Source organism: Gymnogyps californianus, chromosome 2 (assembly GCF_018139145.2).
Source record: "Gymnogyps californianus isolate 813 chromosome 2, ASM1813914v2, whole genome shotgun sequence".
Taxonomy (NCBI): domain Eukaryota; kingdom Metazoa; phylum Chordata; class Aves; order Accipitriformes; family Cathartidae; genus Gymnogyps; species Gymnogyps californianus.
In genome coordinates, this window is record NC_059472.1 from 117,246,155 (window position 1) to 117,265,411 (window position 19,257).

Below are 19,257 nucleotides of genomic sequence, written 5' to 3' on the forward strand. Positions count from 1 at the left end.
TGGGAGAAACTGTGGAGCTGCTCAGGTATCCACGTATTTCACCAAAGTTTCCCCTCACCAACATGTCTGCTGGCTTTAGGACAAAAAGTTGGGCTGGTTTTCCTCCTAGCGACTTGGAAATTCTGTCGCATTTTTCATGTTTTTAAGTTGGTGGAGAAAACATGGCAGGCGTTCTCCACACCAGTAGCGTCAGCAGCAGTGAGCCCAGAGCACCGGAGAAATGACTTGTTTCTTCTGCTACCAAAGAGCATAGGAAGTGTGCATGCGCCATTTTGACAGCAATCAAAAGGTTGGTATCTGTTTTTCTTTGCAACGCAACGGCTTTTTTTTTTAAGCTATACATTCAAGAAAAAGAAATCTTACCTGCTAGCAAGCTCTGCTGTAGGAAAGATGAAAAATGGGCAACAGAAACTTGTCGTATTTAGGCGAAAGGAGAGACGTATGACCAGCGATGCACAAAGCAGATTTTGAAGGCAGGCTGACCACTGAGCCTCAAAGGCGGCCAAACTGCTATTGAAAGGATGGTCAGGAGACCTGGAGAACTATGGCTACCTGGATGGAGTAGTCGTTATCCTTACACATCTGTTTTATTCTGACACACAACTTCCGTGTTCATGGAAGAACTCTCTGTTCTGATTTTCTGACAGCCCTCCTTTATGTTCCTGGGATAAAAAAAAAAAGGAAAGCAGAATTCAAGCAGTTTTCCGGGAATCTAATGAACTCGTATTGGCCTAAACTGAGCAGGGGGCACCATGCGCATTTCCCACTGCAAACTGAGGAACGGGACTTGGGTAGCCAATCCCACGGATAAACTGAAACGCACTTTTGGAACATCTTCCCTTCCTGTTTCCTAACCACTCGCCTGCGATGGAGAGAGAGAAGTCTTTAAAATCTTTGCTCTCTCGGGAGCCTTCACAGGCGGCTGTACAGTCATCGTAGGCTTTGAAGAAATCGGGAAGAGCCAGTTCCGTGCCCGAGATGGACGTTCGCCAGTTGTCACCGTTGCACGCTCTCACGGCCCTGAGAAAGAGATGCTGTAAAATCGGCAGGAATGAAAAGCAGCAGTAAGTGATCTGTGGAAAGCTGTGTGCAAAATCAAATCCAGTAAAGGATCTCTCTGCATTTCTGGATCCCGTCTGGACATAGAAGCTGTTATCCAGTTCATATGAGGACAACAACTACAGGTGGCTGATGGATTTTACCAGGTATTTCCGAGAGCGCAGAGGAGGTAATTCCATTTCAGCACAACAGAAGAGCCTGCTGGACCAAAGTAACAGCGGGAGCCTAAAGCACAGGTTTTGACAGGGCTTTTTAATGGAGTCTTAACACCGCATGTCCGAGTTCTTGTAAGTTGTGCCGCTACAGCACTCGTGCATTTGAGTAACTCTGTGCACCTGCTTAGCTCCACTAGTTACCTGCATGTAGTAGCTTTCAGGTATGCCGCTGTCTGTGATGTACTGTGACTCATTTATGGAACAGTGAAAAGCACGAGAGGTGAGAATTCCTGAACGCATCGAGGCGGCAGAACAGAGATGACTGAGGAAGACAGCAAGAGGGAAAGGAGAGGTGAGAACACGTAAGCAACTGAGATCCTTGAATCTCACAGAAGAGGAGGAGTAAGAGAGAACAGTTCCAAAAGACCAGACTCTGAATAAAAAGCATACCTCATCAGGCTTTGTCTCCAAGTCTTTCGTATGCTCCTGTTGTGGTTTAACCCCAGCCCGGCAACTTTTTAAGCACCACGCAGGCCGCGTCGCTATCACGGTCTCCACAATGCCCCCCTCCGGATGGAGGGGGGAAGGAGCATTGGAAGAGTAAGTAAAAGTGCGAAAAAACTCCGGGGGGGGGGGGTGAGAGGCAGACAGTTTAAGTACGGCTAAAGCAAAGAAGCCGCAACGCGCAAATGCGCAACAGCAAAAGCAAAAGCAAAGCAAAGCAAAAAGCAAGGTAATTGGTTCCCGGACTTCCACATGGGCAGGCAAAGGTGTTTCAGAGTGTTTGTATTTTTTTACTTACTGTGTGTGCATGCGTGTTGCATTGCAATTGACTATTTTTACTTTTATACCTGAGTAGACTACACACGCTTATTTGGGGCAGTTGGAGGAACTGAACCTGGCCTAGGTGAATTAACACGCTAAGTTTGCTGGCAGGAGTGAGAGAGGGGAACAGAAAAGTCTTCCGAAGACACACATGATGTGAAATGTTGAGAAGTTGGAAGATGCTCTAAGTGAACTCAGTCTGGCTAGGAGAAAGCTCCCTCCAGAGGAGCAAAGCGGCAAAACACGGGAAATGCACCCAAAACAATCTACTGCCCAGGGGAAGAAATTAGGGAAAGTTGCCGGGGGAAGAGGGCTGATAAGACTGGGTACTTTCCATCTGCTAGGAAAGCTACAAAACAGCGACACTAAAGCAAACCCAAACTTGCCCCCACAATCCTACTGCCAAGGGGATGAAACCAGTGGAAGGGAGAGGGAGCAGATTTTCCGTTTTTTTTCTTCCCTTCCTACTTGCGTTTTAAGTGTCTCCGGAAACAGTAAGTAGGAATGATTTTTGCTGTGATGCGTAGATTGCCAACTTTGTCCATACCACACGGGGGGGAAGAATCGGTCAAGTCTGTAAGACAAGAACTGGAAAACATTGGTGGTGATGTGATTTTGGTATGCGTCTATGGCTTTGAGAATGCGAGGAGTGCCTGCCCAGCGTGTTATTGAAACGTCCTGTCCCCTGCCTGACAGGTTGCGTTGTGTGTGTGTGCAGAGGCTTTAATGTAGAAAGGGAAGTTGTTGCGTGTGGTGTTGGAGCCGGGTTTAAAGCAGCGAAGGGCCGTGGGTGTGGTGGTGTGCGTGTGGGTAGCGTTGGTGTTTTGTGCGGGGAGGTTTGGTTGGTTGTGTGTGTGTAATTGGGGAAAGGAGGGAATGTTTTTGGGAGGCAAGGGCGGTGCTAGAAGTAAGAGAGAGGAAGAGTGAGGAAGGTAAGGGTCGCGGGTCGGGGTCCGGGTCCGGGTCCGGGTCCGGGTGGGGGTGATGTGGGTGTTCGGGGGAAGGGCATTGGGTCCCCGTGGGCGGGGAGGGTGTGGGCGTGGGTGGGGGCAAGGTGGTGTTGGGGCAAGCGGGTCCGGGGGCGGGCGGGGCGGGGGGGCTAAGAGCGGCGCTGGGGGGAGGGGTGTCGGGGGCCGGTGTGGCGTCACCCGGCCCTCAGGTGTCTGCCGAGGGAAGCTAAGCAGGGGCGGCCCGGTTAGACCGGGATGGGCGACCGCCCGCAGACACCTTTTGGCTCTGCCCCTTTTCTTCCGCTTTGGGGGTCCCCGCCCTTCACTCTCTTGCCCTGGACTTCCTCCTCCTCCTCCTCAAGCCTCCTCGCGCACCATCTGCAAATTGGCCCCTGGGTGCAAAGGGGGGTCGGGCCATCTCCCACCTCCTTTTTGGCCCGCCGCCTCGCGCTCTAGCAGCCTCAGCGCCTCTGGGCCCGGCCCGTCCCCTGGGAGACGCATCTTCCACCTCCCTGGGCTGGGCTGGCTGGAGGGGTGCGGGGCTTTCTGCCCAGCCAAGGTGGCGGGGGGGGCTTCCTTCGTCCCCTCGGAGGAGCTGGGCAAGTCCCCGGCCCTGGGCCGGCTGGAGCGTGGGGTGTCCTGGGAGGTGGCGGGAGGCGACGGCAGGAGCAGGCAGGCAGGCAGGGCACTGCTGGCAGAGCGCCAGTGCTGCGGGTGCCGGCGGAAGGAGGGATGCCCGTGCTGCGCCGGGCAGTTTCCCGGGCAGGGAGCGGGGCGGAGCAGGCCCGGCCGGCGGGGCAGTCAGCTGAGGGCGCCGTGTCAGGGGACGGCGGGTTGAGGAGAGCCCGCTGCCGCCGTCATGCTGCGGCTCCCGCTGGCCGGCTTGGCGGCACTCCTCCGGGCGGCGGTGAGTCCCCTCGCCTCCCCCTGCCCTCAGGGCACCGCTCCGCGGCGGCGCCGGGGGGGCTGCGCCGTGCGCCCCGTGGCCGCCCGCCCGGCGGCCCCGAGCTGTGAGGGGCGCGGGGGGCCGCCGGGCGGGCATGGCTCCCGGCTGGTAGGGGGCCTCCCTCCCCCCGGAGGAAGACGATAACTTGGGGCCATTTCGAATTCAGGAGCGGTTCGGGGGTGGTGTTACTAGGGCGCAGGTGCTGGGCCTGCGGCTGCGCCGAGAGGGGAGATGCCGGGGCAGGGGCGGGCGGCGGGGCGGCGGCGACCCGGCTCCTTCTCCTGAGCGGTCCTGCCCGCTCCCGGCCAGGCCGGCCGCCGCGCTGGGCCCTCGCCGTTTTGGCTAAGCAACTAGATGGTGCTAGTTGAATGATGCACAGGTGGGTTCAAGCTGTGTGAAAAGTAGCACAGCCTCATGGGAGACCTTTATCAAAGGGAAGACTGGATGACAGCAAGTATGGTCTCTGAGGGGTGGGGTTATGGCTGAGACTGACGAAACTCTGAAGGTCTACAAAAGCTTGCTACAATAGGATAGGACTAGAGAAAACCTTCCATCAAAGAATTTCAAGCGTTCTCGGGGTATATGACGTTAGACAACACCACCGAACAGAAATATTTTAAAGCCTTTGTTTCCCTGTTAGCCACATTTGGCAGGTGAAAGCAAGTGATCTAAGCTGGTGCAGCAAGTCTCTGACCAAGGCAAAAGAACAGCAAAGGCCCCTTCCCCTGTTTTCATCTTGACAACCCTAACATGAAGAACACTGAAGCTAACTAAAAATAACTGGCCAAATGAAATGACCAGGCCCATCTTTTACAGAGCAATGGAGTCCCCAGACACAGCAGTGTTCAATTCCAGCCAGCACTTAAAGCCAGAGACGCAAGTTCCTCCCTGAAGCGATCCCATGCCATGAGGACAGCTGGCTTCCAAACACAACTCATTGCTCAGGGATAAATACGTACCTAGTGCAATCGCCAACTACTTGCGCTTAACGTTTTTTGCTCCATCTTCTGGGAGTCAACGGCACCTCCAGTTGGTATCATCAGCAAACTTGGCAATGGTGCGTTCAGACCCTGGCATCCAGATCGTTGATAAATATTATTGAACAGAGCTGGCCTCGAATTGAACCCCGAGGAATCACCGCCGGCGACCGGTCGCCAGCCAGATGTAGCCCCGTTCACTGCACCCTTGAGCTCTGCCCTTCAAAGCCAGTTCTTCACCCAGCGCACCGTGAACCTGCTCATCCTTAGTGACAACTTGTCCAGAAGGATGCTGTGAGGGATGGTGTCCAAAGCCTTCCTAAAATCCTGAAAAACTACATTCACTGCCTTCCCTTCATCCACGAGGCAGGTGCCCTATCATAGAAGGATATCAAATTAGTTAACCAGGACTTTCCTTTTGTGAACCCATGTTGATTGGAGCCTGATGATTGCATTATTCTTTAAATGCCTTTCAATAGTACTCGGTATAATTTCTCCATCATTTTTCCAGGAACTGAGGTTAGACTAACAGGTCTGTAGTTCCCTGGGTCTTCCCTTCACGCCCTTTTTTTAATGAGAGTAACATTGGCTAGCTTCCAGTCAGCAGGACTCCCAGACTCCAAGACCTTTGGCAGATGATAGAGGGCTCCTGCCTTAACATCGCTAGCTCCTTCAGTACTCTTGGGATGAATCCATCAGGCCGCATGGACTTGTGAACATTCAGCTGATACAGCTGGTCCCTTACAATTTCAGGTCCACAAATGGAAAGTCACTGTTCCCACCTTCGTAGTCCTCCAACTCAGGGGACTGGGCAGCCCAAGGCCTGTCAGTATTATTAAAGACTGAGCAAAAAACGCATGGAATGCTCTGCTTTTTCTCATCCTATTAGTCAGAGGACCGTCTTCAACAAGGATTGGTTCCAATGTTTTCTTTAGACCTCCTCTTGCTATTAACATACTTAAAAAAGGCCTTCTTGTTATCTTGAAACAACACTGGCAGTTTCAACTCTAATTGAGCTTTGGCCTTTCGTGTCTCTCCCTGCATAAACAAACCACGGCTCTGTACTCGTCCTGCGAAGCCTGACCTTACTTCCAGAGATCATACAGTTTCTTTTTCCTCCCGAGCTCCACGAGGAGTTCCCTGTTCAGCCAGCTGTCTCCTGCCCCGCTTGCTTGACTTAGGACACAGTGGAATTGCCTGCTCTGTGCTTCTGAAACGGTGGTTCTTAAAGACTGACCAGCACTCGTGGACTCCTAAGCCCTCACAAGCAGATTCCCAAGCTACTCTGTTAAATAGCTCCTGAAGAGCTTAATGTTTGCTCTCCTGAAGCCCAGGGTAGCAACTCTGCTGTCCTTTTTTCTCTTTACACTGAAAAGTTTTAAACTCAAACCATTTCATGATCACTGTGGCCAAGGACAGCCGCCTACCATCACATCCCCCACGAGTGCTTCTCTTATCATGATTAGCAAGTCTAGGAGGGCATCTTTCCTAGTTGGCTCAGCTGAGTACCTGTGAGAAAGAAGTTACCTCTTACAAGCTTCAAGAATTCCAAGACGTGCTCGTCACAGCAGTATGATATTCCCAGTTGATATCTGGGAAGTTTAAATCTCCCATAAGGACAAGGGCTACCGATCCAGAAATTTCTCCTAATGCCTATGGAATAACTCGTCGGTGCCTCTTTGTGGCTGGTACTCGAATACATGCAATTCTATTATGTGCTTCATTTCACGAGGTCTGTCATGGTTTAACCCCAGCCAGCAACTAAGCACCACACAGCCGCTCCCTCCCTCCCTCCTAGTGGGATGGGGGAGAGAATAGGAAGGCTAAAAGTGAGAAAACCCGTGGGGTGAGAGAAAGACAGTTTAGGAGGTAAAGCAAAAGCCGTGCACGCAAGCAAAGCAAAGCAAGGAATTCCTTCCCGACTTCCCATGGGCAGGCAGGTGTTCAGCCTTCTCCAGGGAAGCGGGGCTCGCTCACGTGTAACGGTTACTTGGGAAGACAAAATGCCGTCACTCAGAACGTCCCCCCTTCCTCCTTCTGCTTCCCCCAGCTTTATATTGCTGAGCATGATGTCATATGGTATGGAATATCCCTTTGGTCAGTTGCCTGCATCCCCAGCTGTCCTGTCTGTGTCCCCTCCCAGCTTCTTGTGCACCCCCAGCCTCCTGGCTGGTGGGGAGGGGTGAGAAGCAGAAAAGGCCTTGACTCTGTGTAAGCACTGCTCAGCGATAACGAAAACATCCCTGGGTTAATGTAGAAAGGGAAGTTGTTGCGTGTGGTGTTGGAGCCGGGTTTAAAGGCAGCGAATGGCGTGGGTGTGGTGGTGTGCGTGTGGGTAGCGTTGGTGTTTTGTGCGGGGAGGTTTGGTTGGTTGTGTGTGTGTAATTTGGGGAAAGGAGGGAATGTTTTTGGGAGGCAAGGGCGGTGCTAGAAGTAAGAGAGAGGAAGAGTGAGGAAGGTAAGGGTCGGGTCCGGGGTCCGGGTCCGGGTCCGGGGTGGGGGTGATGTGGGTGTTCGGGGGAAGGCATTGGGTCCCCGTGGCGGGGAGGGTGTGGGCGTGGGTGGGGGCAAGGTGGTGTTGGGGCAAGCGGGTCCGGGGCGGGCGGGCGGGGGGGCTAAGAGCGGCGCTGGGGGGAGGGTGTCGGGGCCGGTGTGGCGTCACCCGGCCCTCAGGTGTCTGCGAGGGAAGCTAAGCAGGGGCGGTCCCGGTTAGGACCGGGATGGGCGACCGCCCGCAGACCCTTTTGCTCTGCCCCTTTCTTCCGCTTTGGGGGTCCCGCCCTTCACTCTCTTGCCCTGGACCTTCCTCCTCCTCCTCCTCAAGCCTCCTCGCGCACCATCTGCAAATTGGCCCCTGGGTGCAAAGGGGGGTCGGGCCATCTCCCACCTCCTTTTTGGCCCGCCGGCCTCGCGCTCTAGCAGCCTCAGCGCCTCTGGGCCCGGCCCGTCCCCTGGGAGACGCATCTTCCACCTCCCTGGGCTGGGCTGGCTGGAGGGGTGCGGGGCCTTTCTGCCCAGCCAAGGTGGCGGGGGGGGCTTCCTTCGTCCCCTCGGAGGAGCTGGGGCAAGTCCCCGGCCCTGGGCCGGCTGGAGCGTGGGGTGTCCTGGGAGGTGGCGGGAGGCGACGGCAGGAGCAGGCAGGCAGGCAGGGCACTGCTGGCAGAGCGCCAGTGCTGCGGGTGCCGGCGGGAAGGAGGGATGCCCGTGCTGCGCCGGGCAGTTTCCCGGGCAGGGAGCGGGGCGGAGCAGGCCCGGCCCGGCGGGGCAGTCAGCTCATGGCGCCGTGTCAGGGGACGGCGGGTTGAGGAGAGCCCGCTGCCGCCCGTCATGCTGCGGCTCTGCTCCGCTGGCCGGCTTGGCGGCACTCCTCCGGGCGGCGGTGAGTCCCCTCGCCTCCCCCTGCCCTCAGGGCACCCGCTCCGCGGCGGCGCCGGGGGGCTGCGCCGTGCGGCCGTGGCCGGGGTGAAGCACGTGAGGCGCGCCGCCGGCGGCTCCCGGCTGGTAGGGGTGAAGAGAAGACGATAAAGGGCACGAAAAACGCCGTGGGGTGAGAGGAAGACAGGTTGCTGGAGGCTGCGCAGAAGATGCCGCACGGCGGCGGCGGCGGCGGCGGCGGCCGGCTCCTTCTCTGAGCGGTCTGCCCGCTCCCGGCAGGCGGCCGCGCTGGGCCCTCGCCGTTTGGCTAGCACTAGATGGTGCTAGTGAATATGCACAGGTGGTTCAGCTGTGTGAAGTAACAGCTATGGAACCTTTATCGGGAAGACTGGATGACAGCAAGTATGGTCCTGAGGGTTTATGGCTGAGATGACGATCTCACAGCTTCTACTAGGATACTAGACCTTCCATCCAAGCGTTTTTATATGACGTAGACCATGACGTCATATTTTAGTTTGACGTAGCTCCTTTGGTCAGGCTGGCGGTCAGCCGTCTCCCAAGCAGTGTCCCCTCCCAGCTTCATCTGCGCAACCCCCTAAGCCTGCCTCTGCCTGAAATGACCAGGCCCATCTTTTACAGGAGCAATGGAGTCCCCAGACACAGCAGTGTTCAATTCCAGCCAGCACTTAAAGCCAGAGACGCAAGTTCCTCCCTGAAGCGATCCCATGCCATGAGGACAGCTGGCTTCCAAACACAACTCATTGCTCAGGGATAAATACGTACCTAGTGCAATCGCCAACTACTTGCGCTTAACGTTTTTTGCTCCATCTCCTTTCTGCAGGAAGAACCTCGGAGGCAGAATCTCTCTCCCTGGAGCAAGAGCGCAGTTCAGCCCAGGCAGCGCAAGTCAATTTGAATTTTCTTATCTCAAGAACAGAATATTTGTAAGGCGCGCACACGGCCGTGATGACATCATGCAGTAACTCCTACCCTTCCTTCTCGCCACTAGTGCTGGGAATTGTCCTTTCCTTCCAAGGAGGAAGAGGAAGGACGAGAGCAAGTGCCAATCACAGCTGAGCACGGACGCTGTCCTCTTGACAGTGGCTTGGGGGTTATCCTGATGTCAGGGCTCTGACCCGCTGGGGAAGAAAGCCTCTGTTTCTTGCTTTACCACCTGTGATTTGACCTTCCCTCCTTACCTGCTGTCCTAGGCACCTGCCTGCTTTGCCCAAGAGTAAAGCCTGGCTTGAGGAACAGCCTGCAAGAGCTATTTTGTGTCAGCTGTACCGGGGGATACCAGTTCCCCACTGGGAGAAACTGTGGAGCTGCTCAGGTATCCACGTATTTCACCAAAGTTTCCCCTCACCAACATGTCTGCTGGCTTTAGGACAAAAAGTTGGGCTGGTTTTCCTCCTAGCGACTTGGAAATTCTGTCGCATTTTTCGTGTTTTTAAGTTGGTGGAGAAAACATGGCAGGCGTTCTCCACACCAGTAGCGTCAACAGCAGTGAGCCCAGAGCACCGGAGAAATGACTTGTTTCTTTCGCTACCAAAGAGCATAGGAAGTGTGCATGCGCCGTTTTGACAGCAATCAAAAGGTTGGTATCTGTTTTTCTTTGCAACGCAACGGCTTTTTTTTTTTTGAAGCTACACATTCAAGAAAAAGAAATCTTACCTGCTAGCAAGGCTCTGCTGTAGGAAAGATGAAAAATGGGCAACAGAAACTTGTCGTATTTAGGCGAAAGGAGAGACGTATGACCAGCGATGCACAAAGCAGATTTTGAAGGCAGGCTGACCACTGAGCCTCAAAGGCGGCCAAACTGCTATTGAAAGGATGGTCAGGAGACCTGTCTGGAGAACTATGGCTACCTGGATGGAGTAGTCGTTATGCCTTACACATCTGTTTTATTCTGACACACAACTTCCGTGTTCATGGAAGAACTCTCTGTTCTGATTTTCTGACAGCCCTCCTTTATGTTCCTGGGATAAAAAAAAAAAAAAAGGAAAGCAGAATTCAAGCAGTTTTCCGGGAATCTAATGAACTCGTATTGGCCTAAACTGAGCAGGGGGCACCATGCGCATTTCCCACTGCAAACTGAGGAACGGGACTTGGGTAGCCAATCCCACGGATAAACTGAAACGCACTTTTGGAACATCTTCCCTTCCTGTTTCCTAACCACTCGCCTGCGATGGAGAGAGAGAAGTCTTTAAAATCTTTGCTCTCTCGGGAGCCTTCACAGGCGGCTGTACAGTCATCGTAGGCTTTGAAGAAATCGGGAAGAGCCAGTTCCGTGCCCGAGATGGACGTTCGCCAGTTGTCACCGTTGCACGCTCTCACGGCCCTGAGAAAGAGATCCTGTAAAATCGGCAGGAATGAAAAGCAGCAGTAAGTGATCTGTGGAAAGCTGTGTGCAAAATCAAATCCAGTAAAGGATCTCTCTGCATTTCTGGATCCCGTCTGGACATAGAAGCTGTTATCCAGTTCATATGAGGACAACAACTACAGGTGGCTGATGGATTTTACCAGGTATTTCCGAGAGCGCAGAGGAGGTAATTCCATTTCAGCACAACAGAAGAGCCTGCTGGACCAAAGTAACAGCGGGAGCCTAAAGCACAGGTTTTGACAGGGCTTTTTAATGGAGTCTTAACACCGCATGTCCGAGTTCTTGTAAGTTGTGCCGCTACAGCACTCGTGCATTTGAGTAACTCTGTGCACCTGCTTAGCTCCACTAGTTACCTGCATGTAGTAGCTTTCAGGTATGCCGCTGTCTGTGATGTACTGTGACTCATTTATGGAACAGTGAAAAGCACGAGAGGTGAGAATTCCTGAACGCATCGAGGCGGCAGAACAGAGATGACTGAGGAAGACAGCAAGAGGGAAAGGAGAGTGAGAACACGTAAGCAACTGAGATCCTTGAATCTCACAGAAGAGGAGGAGTAAGAGAACAGTTCCAAAAGACCAGACTCTGAATAAAAAGCATACCTCATCAGGCTTTGTCTCCAAGTCTTTCGTATGCTCCTGTTGTGGTTTAACCCCAGCCGGCAACTAAGCACCACGCAGCCGCTCGCTCACTCTCACTGCCCCCCCGGTGGGAGGGGGAAGAGCATTGGAAGAGTAAAAGTGCGAAAAACCCGGGGGGTGAGAGGAAGACAGTTTAGTAGGTAAAGCAAAAGCCGCACGCGCAAGCAAAGCAAAGCAAAGCAAGGAATTGGTTCCCGACTTCCCATGGGCAGGCAGGTGTTCAGGTGTTGTATTTTTTTACTTCTGTGTGCATGCATTTCTATTTTTTATTTTATATAGAGACACACACGTATTTTTATAAACTACCTGGTATATATACACCTATTTGGGAAGAGTGAGAGAGAAAGAAAAAGTCTGAAGCACTTGTGAAATGTTAAAACACATGCCTAAGTAAACTCAGTGGCTACGAGAAAGCTCCCTCCAGAGGAGCAAGCGGCGGCACAGAAACATCTACTCCCAGAACGCAAGATGTAGCCAAATTGCCCTGGGGAAGCCGCCTGATAAGAGCTCAGAGCTGGACTGCCATCTGCTAGGAAAGACTACACAAACAGCGGACACTAAAGGCAAACCCACCAAACTGCACCCCACAAACCTACTGCAAAGGGGATTGAAAACCAGTGGAAAGGGAAGGGAGAGGGAGGAGGGATTTCTCTCCAGTTTTCCCTCTCCCATTCCTACCTGCCCGTTCCTTAAGTGTCTCCCGAAAAGAACAGATAACAGTAGAGAATATGCCCGTGGAGGACTCCCCGCCGGAGCAGGCGGATGCCCGAAGGACGCTGTGACCCCGTGGGAAGCCCGCGCTGGAGCAGGCTCCTGGCAGGACCTGCGGACCCGTGGCCCCGTGGAGAGAGGAGCCCACGCTGAAGCAGGTTTGCTGGCAGGACTTGTGACCCCGCGGGGGACCCACGCTGAAGCAGTCTGTTCCTGAAGGACTACACCCCGTGGATGGGACCCATGCTGGAGCAGTTGGTGAAGGACTGTCTCCCGTGGGAGGGACCCCACGCTGGAGCAGGGGAAGAGTGTGAGTCCTCCTCCCCCTGAGGAGGAAGGAGCGGCAGAAACGACGTGTGATGAACTGACCCAAACCCCCATTCCCTGTCCCCCTGCGCCGCTCGGGGGGGAGGAGGTAGAGAAAATAAGGAGTAAAGTTAAGCCTGGGAAGAAGGGAGGGGTGGGGGAAGGTGTTTTAAGATTTGGTTTATTTCTCATTATCCTGCTCTAATTTGACTAGCTAAATGATTTTTGCTGTGATGCGTAGATTGCCAACTTTGTCCTGCAGGGGGGGGGGGGGGGGGGGGGGGGGGCCAGTAGGTGATTTTTGCTGTGATGCGTGTTGCCATGTACCACACGGGGGGGAAAGAATCGGTCAAGTCTGTAAGACAAGAACTGGAAACATTGGTGGTGATGTGATTTTGGTATGCGTCTATGGCTTTGAGAATGCGAGGAGTGCCTGCCCAGCGTGTTATTGAAACGTCCTGTCCCCTGCCTGACAGGTTGCGTTGTGTGTGTGTGTGCAGAGGCTTTAATGTAGAAAGGGAAGTTGTTGCGTGTGGTGCTGGAGCCGGGTTTAAAGGCAGCGAATGGCGTGGGTGTGGTGGTGTGCGTGTGGGTAGCGTTGGTGTTTTGTGCGGGGAGGTTTGGTTGGTTGTGTGTGTGTAATTTGGGGAAAGGAGGGAATGTTTTTGGGAGGCAAGGGCGGTGCTAGAAGTAAGAGAGAGGAAGAGTGAGGAAGGTAAGGGTCCGGGTCGGGTCCGGGTCCGGGTCCGGGTCCGGGGTGGGGGTGATGTGGGTGTTCGGGGGAAGGCATTGGGTCCCCGTGGCGGGGAGGGTGTGGGCGTGGGTGGGGGCAAGGTGGTGTTGGGGCAAGCGGGTCCGGGGGCGGGCGGGGCGGGGGGGCTAAGAGCGGCGCTGGGGGGAGGGGTGTCGGGGGCCGGTGTGGCGTCACCCGGCCCTCAGGTGTCTGCCGAGGGAAGCTAAGCAGGGGCGGCCCGGTTAGGACCGGGATGGGCGACCGCCCGCAGACACCTTTTGGCTCTGCCCCTTTTCTTCCGCTTTGGGGGTCCCCGCCCTTCACTCTCTTGCCCTGGACTTCCTCCTCCTCCTCCTCAAGCCTCCTCGCGCACCATCTGCAAATTGGCCCCTGGGTGCAAAGGGGGGTCGGGCCATCTCCCACCTCCTTTTTGGCCCGCCGGCCTCGCGCTCTAGCAGCCTCAGCGCCTCTGGGCCCGGCCCGTCCCCTGGGAGACGCATCTTCCACCTCCCTGGGCTGGGCTGGCTGGAGGGGTGCGGGGCCTTTCTGCCCAGCCAAGGTGGCGGGGGGGGCTTCCTTCGTCCCCTCGGAGGAGCTGGGGCAAGTCCCCGGCCCTGGGCCGGCTGGAGCGTGGGGTGTCCTGGGAGGTGGCGGGAGGCGACGGCAGGAGCAGGCAGGCAGGCAGGGCACTGCTGGCAGAGCGCCAGTGCTGCGGGTGCCGGCGGGAAGGAGGGATGCCCGTGCTGCGCCGGGCAGTTTCCCGGGCAGGGAGCGGGGCGGAGCAGGCCCGGCCCGGCGGGGCAGTCAGCTGTGGGCGCCGTGTCAGGGGACGGCGGGTTGAGGAGAGCCCGCTGCCGCCCGTCATGCTGCGGCTCCCGCTGGCCGGCTTGGCGGCACTCCTCCGGGCGGCGGTGAGTCCCCTCGCCTCCCCCTGCCCTCAGGGCACCCGCTCCGCGGCGGCGCCGGGGGGGCTGCGCCGTGCGGCCCCGTGGCCGCCCGCCCGGCGGCCCCGAGCTGTGAGGGGCGCGGGGGGCCGCCGGGCGGGCATGGCTCCCGGCTGGTAGGGGGCCTCCTCCCGCCCCCGGAGGAAGACGATTAACTTGGGGCCATTTCGAATTCAGGAGCGGTTCGGGGGTGGTGTTACTTAGGGCGCAGGTGCTGGGCCTGCGGCTGCGCCGAGAGGGGAGATGCCGGGGCAGGGGCGGCGGCGGCGGCGGCGGCGGCCCGGCTCCTTCTCCTGAGCGGTCCTGCCCGCTCCCGGCCAGGCCGGCCGCCGCGCTGGGCCCTCGCCGTTTTGGCTAGCAACTAGATGGTGCTAGTTGAATGATGCACAGGTGGTTCAAGCTGTGTGAAAAGTAGCACAGCCTCATGGGAGACCTTTATCAAAGGGAAGACTGGATGACAGCAAGTATGGTCTCTGAGGGGTGGGGTTATGGCTGAGACTGACGAAACTCTGAGGTCTACAAAAGCTTGCTACAATAGGATAGGACTAGAGAAAACCTTCCATCAAGAATTTCAAGCGTTCTCGGGGTATATGACGTTAGACAACACCACCGAACAGAAATATTTTAAAGCCTTTGTTTCCCTGTTAGCCACATTTGGCAGGTGAAAGCAAGTGATCTAAGCTGGTGCAGCAAGTCTCTGACCAAGGCAAAAGAACAGCAAAGGCCCCTTCCCCTGTTTTCATCTCTGACAACCCCTAACATGAAGAACACTGAAGCTAACTAAAAATAACTGGCCAAATGAAATGACCAGGCCCATCTTTTACAGGAGCAATGGAGTCCCCAGACACAGCAGTGTTCAATTCCAGCCAGCACTTAAAGCCAGAGACGCAAGTTCCTCCCTGAAGCGATCCCATGCCATGAGGACAGCTGGCTTCCAAACACAACTCATTGCTCAGGGATAAATACGTACCTAGTGCAATCGCCAACTACTTGCGCTTAACGTTTTTTGCTCCATCTCCTTTCTGGGAGTCAACGGCACCTCCCAGTTTGGTATCATCAGCAAACTTGCCAATGGTGCGTTCAGACTCCTGCATCCAGATCGTTGATAAATATATTGAACAGAGCTGGCCCTCGAATTGAACCCCGAGGAACACCGCCGGCGACCGGTCGCCAGCCAGATGTAGCCCCGTTCACTGCAACCCTTTGAGCTCTGCCCTTCAACCAGTTCTTCACCCAGCGCACCATGAACCTGCTCATCCTTAGTTGGACAACTTGTCCAGAAGGATGCTGTGAGGGATGGTGTCCAAAGCCTTCCTAAAATCCTGAAAAACTACATTCACTGCCTTCCCTTCATCCACGAGGCAGGTGACCCTATCATAGAAGGATATCAAATTAGTTAACCAGGACTTTCCTTTTGTGAACCATGTTGATTGTGCCTGATGATTGCATTATTCTTTAAATGCCTTTCAATAGTACTCGGTATAATCTTCTCCATCATTTTCCAGGAACTGAGGTTAGACTAACAGGTCTGTAGTTCCCTGGGTCTTCCCTCACGCCCTTTTTGTAGATGAGAGTAACATTGGCTAGCTTCCAGTCAGCAGGGACCTCCCAGACTCCCAAGACCTTTGGCAGATGATAGAGGGCTCCTGCCTTAACATCCGCTGGCTCCTTCAGTACTCTGGGATGAATCCCATCAGGCCGCATGGACTTGTGAACATTCAGCTGATACAGCTGGTCCCTTACAATTTCAGTGTCCACAAATGGAAAGTCACTGTTCCACCTTCGTAGTCCTCCAACTCAGGGGACTGGGCAGCCCAAGGCCTGTCAGTATTATTAAAGACTGAGGCAAAAACGCATGGAATGCCTCTGCTTTTTCTTCATCCCTATTAGTCAGAGGACCGTCTTCAACAAGGATTGGTCCAATGTTTTCTTTAGACCTCCTCTTGCTATTAACATACTTAAAAAAGGCCTTCTTGTTATCTGAAACAACACTGGCCAGTTTCAACTCTAATTGAGCTTTGGCCTTTCGTGTCTTCTCCCTGCATAAACAAACCACGGCTCTGTACTCGTCCTGCGAAGCCTGACCTTACTTCCAGAGATCATACAGTTTCTTTTTCCTCCCGAGCTCCACGAGGAGTTCCCTGTTCAGCCAAGCTGGTCTCCTGCCCCGCTTGCTTGACTTAGGACACAGTGGAATTGCCTGCTCCTGTGCTTCTGAACGGTGGTTCTTAAAGACTGACCAGCACTCGTGGACTCCTAAGCCCTCACAAGCAGATTCCCAAGCTACTCTGTTAAATAGCTCCCTGAAGAGCTTAATGTTTGCTCTCCTGAAGCCCAGGGTAGCAACTCTGCTGTCCTTTTTTCTCTTTACACTGAAAAGTTTAAACTCAACCATTTCATGATCACTGTGGCCAAGGCAGCCGCCTACCATCACATCCCCACGAGTGCTTCTCTATTCATGATTAGCAAGTCTAGGAGGGCATCTTTCCTAGTTGGCTCACTGAGTACCTGTGAGAAGAAGTTACCTCTTACAAGCTTCAAGAATTTCCAAGACGTGCTCGTCACAGCAGTATGATATTCCCAGTTGATATCTGGGAAGTTTAAATCTCCCATAAGGACAAGGGCTACCGATCCAGAAATTTCTCCTAATTGCCTATGAGAATAACTCGTCGGTGCTCTCTTTGTGGCTGGTACTCGAATACATGCAATTCTATTATGTGCTTCATTTCACTGAGGTCTGTCATGGTTTAACCCCAGCCAGCAACTAAGCACCACACAGCCGCTCGCTCCTCTCCTCCCTCCTAGTGGGATGGGGGAGAGAATAGGAAGAGCTAAAAGTGAGAAAACCCGTGGGGTGAGAGGAAGACAGTTTAGGAGGTAAAGCAAAAGCCGTGCACGCAAGCAAAGCAAAGCAAGGAATTCCTTCCCGACTTCCCATGGGCAGGCAGGTGTTCAGTGCCTTCTCCAGGGAAGCGGGGCTCGCTCACGATGTAAACGGTTAACTTGGGAAGACAAATGCCGTACTCAGTCTCAGAACGTCCCCCCTTCCTCCTTCTGCTTCCCCCAGCTTTATATTGCTGAGCATGATGTCATATGGTATGGAATATCCCTTTGGTCAGTTGCCTGCATCCCCAGCTGTCCTGTCTGTGTCCCCTCCCAGCTTCTTGTGCACCCCAGCCTCCTGGCTGGTGGGGAGGGGTGAGAAGCAGAAAAAGGCCTTGGACTCTGTGTAAGCACTGCTCAGCGGATAACGAAAACATCCCTGGTGTGTGTTTAATGTAGAAAGGGAAGTTGTTGCGTGTGGTGTTGGAGCCGGGTTTAAAGGCAGCGAATGGCGTGGGTGTGGTGGTGTGCGTGTGGGTAGCGTTGGTGTTTTGTGCGGGGAGGTTTGGTTGGTTGTGTGTGTGTAATTTGGGGAAAGGAGGGAATGTTTTTGGGAGGCAAGGGCGGTGCTAGAAGTAAGAGAGAGGAAGAGTGAGGAAGGTAAGGGTCCGGGTCCGGGTCCGGGTCCGTGGTCCGGGGTGGGGGTGATGTGGGTGTTCGGGGGAAGGCATTGGGTCCCCGTGGCGGGGAGGGTGTGGGCGTGGGTGGGGGCAAGGTGGTGTTGGGGCAAGCGGGTCCGGGGCGGGCGGGCGGGGGGGCTAAGAGCGGCGCTGGGGGGAGGGGTGTCGGGGCCGGTGTGGCGTCACCCGGCCCTCAGGTGTCTGCCGAGGGAAGCTAAGCAGGGGCGGCCCGGTTAGGACCGGATGGGCGACCGCCCGCAGACACCTTTTGGCTCTGCCCCTTTTCCGCTTTGGGGGTCCCGCCCTTCACTCTCTTGCCCTGGACCTTCCTCCTCCTCCTCCTCAAGCCTCCTCGCGCACCATCTGCAAATTGGCCCCTGGGTGCAAAGGGGGGTCGGGCCATCTCCCACCTCCTTTTTGGCCCGCCGGCCTCGCGCTCTAGCAGCCTCAGCGCCTCTGGGCCCGGCCCGTCCCCTGGGAGACGCATCTTCCACCTCCCTGGGCTGGGCTGGCTGGAGGGGTGCGGGGCCTTTCTGCCCAGCCAAGGTGGCGGGGGGGGCTTCCTTCGTCCCCTCGGAGGAGCTGGGGCAAGTCCCCGGCCCTGGGCCGGCTGGAGCGTGGGGTGTCCTGGGAGGTGGCGGGAGGCGACGGCAGGAGCAGGCAGGCAGGCAGGGCACTGCTGGCAGAGCGCCAGTGCTGCGGGTGCCGGCGGGAAGGAGGGATGCCCGTGCTGCGCCGGGCAGTTTCCCGGGCAGGGAGCGGGGCGGAGCAGGCCCGGCCCGGCGGGGCAGTCAGCTCATGGGCGCCGTGTCAGGGGACGGCGGGTTGAGGAGAGCCCGCTGCCGCCCGTCATGCTGCGGCTCCCGCTGGCCGGCTTGGCGGCACTCCTCCGGGCGGCGGTGAGTCCCCTCGCCTCCCCCTGCCCTCAGGGCACCCGCTCCGCGGCGGCGCGGGGGGCTGCGCCGTGCGGCCCGTGGCCGCCCGCCGGCGGCCCGAGCTGTGAGGGGCGCGGGGGGCCGCCGGGCGGGCATGGCTCCCGGCTGGTAGGGGCCTCCTCCCGCCCCGGAGGAAGACGATTAACTGGGCCATTTCGAATTCAGGAGCGGTTCGGGGTGGTGTTACTTAGGGCGCAGGTGCTGGGCCTGCGGCTGCGCGAGAGGGGAGATGCGGGGCAGGGGCGGCGGCGGCGGCGGCGGCCCGGCTCCTTCTCCTGAGCGGTCCTGCCCGCTCCGGCCAGGCGGCCGCCGCGCTGGGCCTCGCCGTTTGGCTAGCAACTAGATGGTGCTAGTGAATGATGCACAGGTGGTTCAAGCTGGTGAAAAGTAGCACAGCTCATGGAGACCTTTATCAAAGGGAAGACTGGATGACAGCAAGTATGGTCTCTGAGGGGTGGGTTATGGCTGAGACTGACGAACTCTACAAAAGCTTGCTACATAGGATAGGACTAGAGAAAACCTTCCATCAAGAATTTCAAGCGTTCTCGGGTATATGACGTTAGACAACACCACCGAACAGAATATTTTAAAGCCTTTGTTTCCCTGTTAGCCACATTGGCAGGTGAAAGCAAGTGATCTAAGCTGGTGCAGCAAGTCTCTGACCAGGCAAAAGAACAGCAAAGGCCCCTTCCCCTGTTTCATCTCTGACAACCCCTACATGAAGAACACTGGCTACTACTGGCCATGAAATGACCAGGCCCATCTTTTACAGGAGCAATGGAGTCCCCAGACACAGCAGTGTTCAATTCCAGCCAGC

General features: G+C 55.8%; 2 long non-coding RNA genes across 3 annotated transcripts in view; both read left to right on the forward strand.

Moving 5' to 3' along the window:
• Nucleotides 1-11,277, forward strand: part of LOC127013856 (uncharacterized) — a 65,672-nt gene extending 54,395 nt beyond the window's left edge. Inside the window, exon 2 of the long non-coding RNA XR_007766126.1 lies at nucleotides 8,927-11,277. This is a non-coding gene — a long non-coding RNA (uncharacterized LOC127013856). The remainder of the gene's footprint in view (nucleotides 1-8,926) is intronic.
• Nucleotides 1-19,257, forward strand: part of LOC127013855 (uncharacterized) — a 98,838-nt gene that overhangs the window by 62,699 nt on the left and 16,882 nt on the right. The window lies entirely within an intron of this gene.